Here is an 11176-nt window from a genome sequence, read left to right on the forward strand (position 1 = left end):
CACACTAAAGTGGCCCATCTGGAACTTCATATCTTGATAAAGTAAACACACATACCCAGCATTCTCAGTGCTTGGTCCCTGATTTCATGCAGTTGGCTGACACCCAAAGAAACTGAAATTTTCAGATGACTTTAGCCACCTATTTTGTGCTTTTGAATGGCTAATAAAAGAGCTCCCACATAGAGGATGTTTTGCATTGCTCCCCATCTGTCTGTCTGTCTGTCTGTCTTAGGAACAGTTTTTGTCCTAGACATTTTTTTATCTGACAAAAAATAAACCAACCTGTGTATGGCAAATGTCTGTAACACAGGGCCATCATTTATGAGGGATGTAATAAAAATTCACAAATTTTCTCATCCTTAGCAGGAAAGGCTGTCACAATGTATGAGGAAACAGTCAACTACCATAAAAATCTTCATATATCAAAACATTTCTTGTGAGAAACTCATTAGCACCCAAACTTTGGCTTTTACGCCACTCTTTTCTAAGTTGGCAGAACTCTTTTCCAAAAAGCACATTGTTTTCTTTGTAAAATGTTGTTCGACACAAAACATCTAGTAATCAGGCCAATTGGAAAGAAAACCTTTTAAATCCTCATGTGTTCTAGAGGGTTTTTTTTTGGGGGGGGGATACTTTTTTAAAACATGGCTGCCAGAAACACTGTGTCCACATGGGTAATGGCCTTGCTTCTAGGAAGCTGTGGGAATTTCCAAGTTCTGACTGTAGCTCTATTGTAGATCCTTGAGTAGGGCTTTAACAGACATTTAAAGATGTTTAATAATTATATAAAGTAAGTTCCCCAGTATCAGTTACTGCTAAAATAGGCCTTGTCTTTTGAGTCCTCCAATATAGACAGGAGAAGGAGCAGGACCTCTGTGGCCCATGTTCAAAACAGGTACTTATGAAAAGAGACACTAAGGTTAAAATATCTCATGAACACTGCCTAGTGGTTACAACTTGATTTATTTAAAGTGATTTTTAGTAAGCTCCAGTAGCATACCACACATGCAGACATGCTACTCCATAGCTGATCTAATTTATGTATTACTTTTATGGACTAACATGGGAAATTCCTTTCTTCAGGACAGGGAGAGAAGAAGAGGAGCTTGAAAAAATATTTCTCAATAATGCAAATGGAATGACAGAATCGTCTTACAGACACAAGACCACACAAGCCTTAGATTCATGTGTCCTCAGGCTATAGAAATCAAAGTTGTTCAAAGCTTTATTATAAAGAAATAACCTAATTCCATGTTTTCCTTTCACGAAATCAAGTATTAGAACAAAAGTTAGACCTGAATCACAAGTCAGTTCAGTTTAATGGTCTTCAGTGCTTTAATTATAAACACAAGTTCAAATTGTGGTCTCATTTTTATGTAAGATCTTTACAGATATAATTTCACAGAAGAAGCCATAAAGATATTTCGAGACAGACAGAACCTTTACTTTCAGGTCCAAAAAGTCTGTAAGACAATTCCGAACCTTTCTGCTGGATCCAGCATACTTAGTGGAAACATTTTAAACATGCTTTATTGTGTTAGCACCAATAGTTTTACTTTTTTAATATAAAATATACTTGAAATGCTGCTTAAGGGTTTTGGAAAGACTGCTAGTGGGGAAAAATCATTTCAAAGATTATTTCCTTTAGGTAAAACATTCAAGATACAACATGAAATAAAGCCAGAGAACAGACAGTAAGAACGTAGCTTTTGATTTGTTATAGACACCACAATGGCTAAAGATATGATATCATGGCTATAGATATGATGTTTTTCTATTGTTAACCATATTTTTATCCTGTCTTTTCTTCAAGGTGATCATGGTTGTATACATGATTCCCCTCTTGATCCTCACCCCCATTCAACCAGCAAGCATTCGGTTAAGCTGGGATCTGACCACAGGCCATCCAAGGCTGCATCTACACTGCAGAATTAGTGCAGTTTAACACCACTTTAAATGACCATGTCCCGGTGCTATGGAATTCTGAGATTTGTAGTTTTGTGAAATATTCAGCCTACTCTGTAAGACAGTGCTGTGGCCACAACAAACTACAAATCCCAGGATTACATAAAATGGAGCCATGATAGGTAAAGAGGTGTCAAACTGCATTAATTCTGCAGAGTGGCAGCAGCCCAAGTGTGTTGCATAGGCTACATCCAGTACTCTAGTCACAATACTACAAACAGAGGCACTAGGGTTGCCAGGCTAAATATGGGACAGAACTCTAATAGCTTGTTAACAGATTCTGGACCAGAAAAAGGTAAAGTTCCATCAAATGGAACAATGGCACATTTTCTTCTTTGCCCACCAAACCTTTACAGGCTGATGGAGAGCAGGTGTATGTGTGGAGAAGCATCTGACTCTGTTCCTGCATCTGGATGCACAGTTCTGAAAGTGACGATTGCTATAATAAGTTAAGGTATAGGAAGAGATGAATGCTTCTCCATTCCTCCCCTTCACCAGCCAGTAAATAGCTGTGTTGGGGGTGGGGATGCTGCAACAGGTAAAAGGTGGGTGAAAGAGACCTGCTGTGGTTCTGGCTGATAGAATTTTATGGCATCTCTTCCTGATCTAAGATCTCTTAATGATTATACCTACAAGACAATCCCATGTTTCTCCATGCAAACCTAATATACTGGTATTAGACAAAATCACTCAGTGTTTGATCTATTTAGTGCTCCCTGACGCCAGAGTATGATCTACCAGTGGAGGAGTTCATACCTTGACCATTTTATTTCATATCTTTCTCAGTGCTTACAGCATACAACAAACATAGTATCAGATTATTTTTTTTAAAAAAACACTATAAATTCAAACAATATTAAGACAAGATAATTACAATAAAATACAATAGCAAAAATGTAACACAAGGATGAGGACTTTGTGGCCTTCTAAACAGAGTTGGACTTCAGTTCCTACCTTGTTTAGCTAACATACCAACTTGTGAGAGACAGTGAGTGTTGTAGTGCAATAAGGTGTGTACAATCTCTAGTGCAGAAAATATCATACAATGTCTTCGTTTGAAAGCTGGAGAAAACAAGAATCTTTTAAAAGCTCTTTGAAAAGGAGATAGATGGGAGAGAATTCCATAGCAGAGGGGCCGTCACTGAGAATGCCTGCATCTAGTGCCCAGGAGGCTTATAGGTCATAGTGGCAGAACAATAATTAATACTTCTAAAGGTAATCATAAAGCAGAGGTGTGTGCTTTTAACCATTTTGTTTTAAGCCAGAGAATTCAATACTTCTAACTCTCCTTCCTTGGAGTTAAAGGAGATCTATACATATCTTGTTCCTCTTATAACCCTGTTCAGATCATGTTAATGCTTTCCCCAATATCATTCCTTCAAGGATTTTGTATATAATGCATGTTTCAGGAAATATGTTTTTGTTTATGATGTTTACCCTAAAATATACATTGTTGTACCCATTTTGGTGCAATTTTTGAGCCAAAACTTCCATGCACAAATAAGAGAACCGCAAAGACTAAAGAATAGCTATGTTCTCATCCCTGTTTTAATTAAGTGCGTATAAATCAGGGAATCTTGTTTTAAAATAGCAAAATCCTGCTCCTGCTTCAAGCACAACTGAGGGGTTTTCAAAATTCTTTGTTTAATGAAAAGGTTATCAAGATGAGCAAAGCAGGAGGGATAACGAATATTTATTCTATTTTTTACCTGGAGAAAGGCTCTATTAAATTAAAGAACTATTTGAATGTGTAGCTTAGTTATTTTAACTATTTGATATAGCTAAATATATAAAATAGTTTGAAAGAAAAGGAGTAGTAGAAGAGGTTCACATCTGAACCACTGTCAGAAATTCTGTCCACAAAAAGTTCAGCTTCCAACATTTAAGTAGCAGACATGGCAAGCGATCGGGGTTTGAATACCTGAAATTGCTAAGAAGCTATTATTGTGTCAGTGAACCAAATAGAAACTCCTTTAAATAGGATTAGCTTCTGCTCAGTGCTTTGAAAACCAAGAATATAAGCAATCACTCATACCTAGAGACCAGTGAGAGGTTTGCTTTTGAGATTGATGTGCACCTCATAGAAACAAACAAGAGCCTAATTGAAATTTGCAGGTGGCAATCCATACATTTCTGAGCTTGCAACATGATTCATAAAGCAAACAAAAGATATTCATTCCAAAAAATTCACTTGAATAAAAAAAAAATGAAACCAAAGGGGGAAGAGACACAAATATATTAGAGGCAATCAATGAGGAAAGCGCATATAGCAATGCATCCATTGGGAAGATGTCCTCAACATGCCATTTTCAAAAGTATATACAGAAATTTGTATGAATTTCCATGCAGGGAAAGAAAGGTTCACACAACAATGCAGACCCAAGTTGGAATAAAGTTGGTACTGGAAAAACAGGCCTTGACAGGATTGATCTTGGCAGGGTCATATTTACCTATGGATATCTCAATGCATCTTTGGAAAGACTGGCCCATTATCATTTTCAGTGTGTAGTAGAGAAAGAATATTAATATTCTGTAGCTACATGGACTCAAAGTTTCCAAAAGATGGGTTATTCATTTTTGTTATTCTGAAAAAGAATGGCATCTCAGTAGTCACGCATTTTTGGCAAAAAATCATCAGGGTGGAGTGGGGGGTTCAAACATATTGTGCTCTATGAAAATGCCACATTTTCATTAGTTACAGCTCAAATTGAATTCAATACTTTGGTTCATCCACCTGCCAACCACGCTCATCCCAACCTGTCAGCTGTGAAGACCAAGGGAAGTATTAGGGGTAGGGTCCCATTGCAAAGTGAATTGTTCTGTGATTCCTCCACCTCCTCCTAACAGTAAAACCAGCCTGCAAGCCTGTGGACCCTACCTTCAAGATATCTGGAGGTACCCCACACATTTGGTGGAGAGCTGTATAAACCTAGCTGCTCTCCAAAGATGTGGATGCAAAAAACAATTTGCCAGGGAGGAAGTGAAAATCCTCCAGATAAGGAAACCAATTGACCCACATTGAAAATTCCATTCTATCCCACCAACTGGCTGCTACTGAAGATCAGGGCAATGCCTAAAATGCCCAGTTCAAAAAAGCTGGAGGGATGGTTGGAAGGGAGACCCAAAGCTTGAAGAGACTAAAACTCTTTGGTGCTCAAATTTGCCCTCAAGCAATGGATTCAATTGAAATCTCCAGTTTATGAGTTCTGCTCCTTCTGCCAGTCAAATTGTGTGGTGTATAGATAGGCATTTCTGAGGATCTATGCAAATGTGTAGTTACTGGAAAGAAGGACAGCTCTAGCTGTGCCAGAGCCAAACTACCCACCTTCTAGTTCTTTACTCATAGGGTAGAAAGAAGAGTCTAATCAGGGACCAAAGATTATTTTCAGGATGATGGATATCATGCTTTCTTTCACAGAGCTTGCTTGACTGGCATGTGCTTGTGTTCAAAGTGCCATTTTCTTGAAGTCCCCCACTATGGGGAATGGGAATAAACATAATGCCTGATATTAGAATCAGGAAAATGAACTGGATAAATCCTTAAAGGACTGTTGTGTGTCTAATAACTTATACCTCTCCTGAAAAGCTCCAATAATTGACTTTTCATTTGCACCTGGCTGCAGCCTGAGGGCAGGGAGAATGGTACAAGTTTGAACACACAGTCACAAACCTACAGCAAGAAAGGTGAGAGTGGAGGAAAGCTGCATGTGCTCTTTGCCACTTGCATCCCTGTCCTATGGGGTGTGTTTGCTTGGAAGTGAGCCAGACTGAGTTCAATGAACCTTTCTCCAAGGTATGGATTTAAATGTCAATTTTTGTAGATGATTTCCTTAATGAACATGGCAAAATTCAGTCAGATCTGGAAAGCTACATTGCCACATCTCTACAAAATAGTCATAGTGTCCATAATAAATAATTTTAAAAATATGTAAAACTAGATTATTGGAATTTGTGATTTTGTTTTTTGCTTTCATTAAAAAAAACATTTTTAGAAATTCATTCTCATTAATTTCCACTCTTAGCTTCCAATTACTTTTAGAACTGTCTGTATGACATACCTCTGAGCATATCTATGCAGCAAAATCTCACTGGAGCCTAAGACTCACTCCCACTGTATCTTAGGATAATTAAACTGTAAAACAGACTACAGGTTCGAGTCCTTGAGACTAGTAAACATACAAAGATGAAAAAAATATTTCTGGAAATATTTTATTTTTAGATGGCCCCTCCCCCCCCCCCCCCCCCCAGTATATATCTGCTTATTTTTGCTCACTTGGCAAAATTAATCCTTGTGTCAAAGATAGTCTGTAAACACAAAAACTTTTTAGCTCTTTCTCTTTCACTAAAGCAAATGCTTCAGAGTTAGAGAGCCCTACAATTAAATACTGTATGTGATTTTTGAAGAAAATGACGGAAATAAGGAGGGGAAAAGCCATCAAGCATCTGTGCTAGTCTGTAAAAGCACTTAGAAACCTGAACACATGAAAAAGAAATAAGGCAAAGGGGAAAAGAGAGGGCTGATAAAGTTTCTGGCTACCATACAGGAGACATATCATTACCATATGATCTACAGTGGGTGTTAGCAGCTTGGATTCTGTTCATTGAAGGAAACCTAAGTTTTTTAACTGAGCTTTTGGAACAGAAGAAGCAGGAGGGTTTTCCACCAAATGACAGTCACTGAGCAGTAACCTACCCCTCCTCCTTTCCACACCTGCAAGGTCTTCTGCCTGGCTTGAATCTTTCGTCTAATTGCATCTCATCTAGGAGGGTGCCTGGTGCAAATCCCTGGATTAAAAGGTACAGTTTTCAGTAATTATCTTGAACTCTGCCACAGTACAGTAAAACTTCAGTAAAAGCTAGAGGGAACAAGAAATCTGAACGACAGCACTTTTAACAAAAGCATTAATACAGTTCCTCTGCATTATATGGGATCATTTTCAAGAGCTGTGGATGTTTTTTTTTTTAAAAAATATTTTCTATTTTAGGTTATTTGTACTTTCATAAAGATTTGTTGTACTCCTTAAAACATTTTTCAGTTACAGCTGTGCACATTCTTGTTGTAATGAAAAGTTTAAAGCAGATGAAGTTGGGAGAGGAATCAACACTGAATCTTTGTGTTTTGTAGTTTGAAAAGTGGAAGGCATTTTTGATTTTAAGTTAGTGGAAGGGGTGCTACGTCCAGAGTAGCAGACATCTTTCTAAACATTGCAAAATGATATATTACATATGTAAACAGTGATTACATATTTCAGACAACAGGATTCTTGAGTGAAAGAGCTGAAGGTAAATAAACAGAGCTATCCTGCGGTAAAAGGTTACATACTGCAGAAGGAGACATTCAGGCTGTTTGAAAATGGAATTGAATGTATTTCAGAAGTCTTGAGTGTGTCCAGAAGAATGTTTTTTAACTTCTCAGTTCTTTCTACCTTGCAAGACACAGTTCTTATTTTTCAGGAAAGTAAAATGCAATATGTTAGTAGTTGAAGACTTGCAAAAATTCATCTCAACTTTGATGGAGTAAATTTACTGTTGGGGATTCTTTTCTTCCTAGAAAAATCCTTGCTATTGTCTACATTTTCTAAAGGCAAGATAAAGTATTGTGGAGTACCAGTTAAGCCAAGCATTCAGTCCAAGGACTCTGGCTTAACTGATTCCTGGATAAGCTGAGTGTAAAATCCCTGGATAGAAATATTTTAACACAATTCAATATGCCCCCTCCTGTTGCCCCAGTTCCTTGCATTGAGTGTAACATATATCTATCATCACATAATACAGTGCTTTCCCCTTTATGGTTTATAGGGGCTGCACATTTATAGTTTGCAGTATATGTATATATTTATCTTCTAGCTCTATTTAGTGATTTGCTGGTACTTTAGATGTTTACACCTTTTCCATTGTGAATTAATCTGCTATAAACAATCAATATACCCCCACTATTGTTTGTTCTCCTCATGAAAAATTCTGATAAAATCAATGAAATTAATTTGGAGCAAAATCAATGCACATTTACCCAGAAATCAGTGGGCTTTATTCCTTAATAAATTTGTTGCAGCCATAGAAAAGTGAAAGATTATTATGATTATTGAAGGATACTGCAGTTATTAAAGTATGAGGCCCATTGCTAGCTTGCAGCCATAGATAATTTGTCATCGCCCCCCCCCCCCAAGTGCTCCTTAGGACATTTAAGGACTAGTAAGATTCACTTAGAGACCCATTGTTAGTTGGTGGACTATAAAAGTTATTTTTTTCCCCAGTAACATTTTGTTTTTTATCCCCCTCATTTTATTTTTTATTTTATTTTTTTATTATTATTATCATACATATCCCCCTCATTTAAAAAGCACTACAAATGTTGCTGCTTTCTACTGTGGAAAACCAAGTCAATTAAGAAAATGTAGAATGTGCCTTTATGGTAGATTTTCTTTCAGCTATAGAAATCTGTGTAGATGCATATGAAACGCTTGTAGCTTGTTATGATTATAAAGAAAGAAATTGTTTATCAACAAGAAATTCTAAAGTTCCTATTGATTGTTACTAACAAATACTACATTTTTATTTTAAAAAACACATTTAACATGTTTAGTTACTGATAATTGAGGACACAGAAATGTTTCATACAATGATAACATGATAGCACTACAAGAACAGAAGGTCATGTAAACCTTCCTTAGGCCATTACTTATAAACTGGTGGCTCTTCCACACTATACAGTTATAGTGCTATGATTCCACTTTCACTGCTATGGCTGTATCCTGTGCTGTCCTGGGGTATCCACTGCGGTTTTCTTCCAGAACCCCTGTAAATACCAAAATCCGTGGATGCTCAAATTTCATCCTATACAATGATATAGTAATATTGTATCTCTTTTTTAAAATGGCATAATGAAAGTTTGCTTTTTGAATATGTATACTCTATAAAAAATATTTTCAAGCCACAGATGACTGAATTTGTAGATACGGAGGGCCAACTATAATTGTGTGGTATGAAGGGGCCCCTGCTTGGCCTAATGAGGAAAATATTCAGTACATTGATGTAATATTATGTTTTGGTTCTGGATCCCCCACAGCTTATAATTGTAAAATATGCCTTTGGACTAGAAAGGCTACTACAGAGGCAGGGAAACTGTAGCCCTCCAGATGCTGCAAGACTTCAACATGTAGCCACTGTATGCATAGCTAGCTGTCAGGTTTATGGTCTAGCCCAATAACATCCAGAGGGCCTAAGCTGCATTCCCATCACTATATACTAATCCATCATGAATTTATTGAGAACAATGTTATGGATTTTAACTGAGAGCCTTTGATATATCGTATGTTCCTAGAATGTTGGTTTTAAGCCCATGTTCCAAGTCAGTGTTGGCACTCAATGGTTGGCCTTGGACTAGTGACCAGTTACTATCTCTTGACCTAATCTCCTTCATCAAGTTGTTATGAGAATAAAGTGTGTGTGTGTGTGTGGGTCCACATTTCTCCCAAATGAGGGTTACAAGTTAAAACAATATATAATAAGTACATTTTTGTTAAAAAAAAACCAAGACACTATTAAATAAACAATCCTATTAAAAGGAGAGGCAGCATGGTGTAGTGGTTTGAGTGTTGGGCTCTGATTCTTGAAACCAGATTTCAAATTCCTGCTCAGCCGTAGAAACCCACTGGGTGATTTTAGTACTGTATATCACACTCTCTTTCACCCTCAGAAAAAGGCAAAGACAACCCCTCCCCACCCCCCAACAAATCTTGCTAAGAAAACTCTGTGATAGATTTGCCCTTAGGATCGCCTTATGTCCAAAATTATTTCAAGACACACAATGACAACATGTCAGAGCACAACGCATGGATGTGACCATAGGAGGAACTGGGACAAAGGTGATAGAGGTGATAGAGTTGAAATGGCAGCCATCATGAGTCAGCATTTGAAGAGCTCTTAGTCATAGGAAGCTGATAACACAGGCACAGGAGGTGAAACCAGCAGGCTTCAATTGTGCAAAGTCATAGCTGTCACAGGACAGGAAACTGGGTGATATCCCAGGAAGGGGAAGGGTTCAAGACCCCAAGGGGGAAAAAGTATATAAGGGAGAGGGATGAATTTTCTATGTGGTTGATAGTGGTTGGTGTTGTGGTATAGTGTGGATTTGGCAGAGCAGTTTGTTTGTATAGTTTGCAAATATCCTGAACTTGACGTTAAAGTCTCTTTGTTAGTCTCTGTCCAGCAATTCATTATTCAGGCAGAAGCAGCAGTTTGCATGGGAGGAATTTTTCTGTGCAGCCTGGAGCTGAGCTTCACGAGAAGACCTTATGCTGGTGTTCCTGGCCTGTGTGCAAGTCTTCTTTGTGTTTACATGTTTGATTTCTTGATTTTACATGCCCCAATACAACAACCTGTTAAAATATTTTAAACAATTTAAAATACATTTTAACATAATAGAGAGAAAAGTACAATGCATCTTATTAAATAACACTTAGGGCTTGTACAGACTGGAAGAAAGGGGCAGACAGAGGCTGCCCCATTTCCCCCCCCCCCCCCGGACCATGGTCACACCAACCAAATGCACCTGGAAAAAGGATCCACAAAACACAGCTCCTTTCTCCGCCACTGCTGAGTCACCATTAGCGCCCTGGAGCAGTGCGGTGATGTTCCTTGTGCGCCGCACTGTTTGGATGCGGTGCACAAAGCATGTCATCATCATGTGTGCCATTTGAATGAGCGCGCCCCAAGATAGCACCCAGACGGCAGACACTCCACTCTCCCAAGCCCTACTTTCGGCCCCAGGCTTGTGCAAAGTGGGACTTAGTTGAAAACAGGGGCCCATTCACACTGCAATTTAACCTGGGCTCCATTTCGATTTAAGTGAGGGTTGTTCACACTTCCGTCAGGTTTCCATGACCCAAATCGGGGGGTCATTCATACTTGCACTGGAGTTTCTTGACCCGAATCAGGGGTCGTTCATACTTGCGCCGGGGTTTTCTGACCCAAATTGGGGGGGGGGGTTGGTGTAAATCCCCCTTAACCCGGTTTTTTTTTGCCATGAGTTTTCTTGCAGTTCTTTTCAAAAGAACTATTTTTTGCCAATGGGAACTTGAAAATTGATTCAATCCAATTCCTTTCTTCCTCCTCCTCTCTCTCAGCCACCCCCATTCTTGCCTCCCTCCAGCCACCTCCATTTTCACCCTCCATTCTTGTCCTTACTCCTCCTCCTACTTCGCCACCCTCA

General features: G+C 38.5%; 1 protein-coding gene across 1 annotated transcript in view; it reads left to right on the plus strand.

Moving 5' to 3' along the window:
• The first annotated feature begins 6408 nt into the window (after positions 1–6408).
• The window catches only part of DCN (decorin), a 42438-nt gene continuing 37670 nt past the window's right edge, over positions 6409–11176 (plus strand). The window contains exon 1 of the mRNA XM_042470333.1: positions 6409–6762. The gene's annotated coding sequence lies outside the window, so the exon portion shown is untranslated. The remainder of the gene's footprint in view (positions 6763–11176) is intronic.

The sequence above is a fragment of the Sceloporus undulatus genome, chromosome 5 (assembly GCF_019175285.1).
Source record: "Sceloporus undulatus isolate JIND9_A2432 ecotype Alabama chromosome 5, SceUnd_v1.1, whole genome shotgun sequence".
Taxonomy (NCBI): Eukaryota; Metazoa; Chordata; class Lepidosauria; order Squamata; family Phrynosomatidae; genus Sceloporus; species Sceloporus undulatus.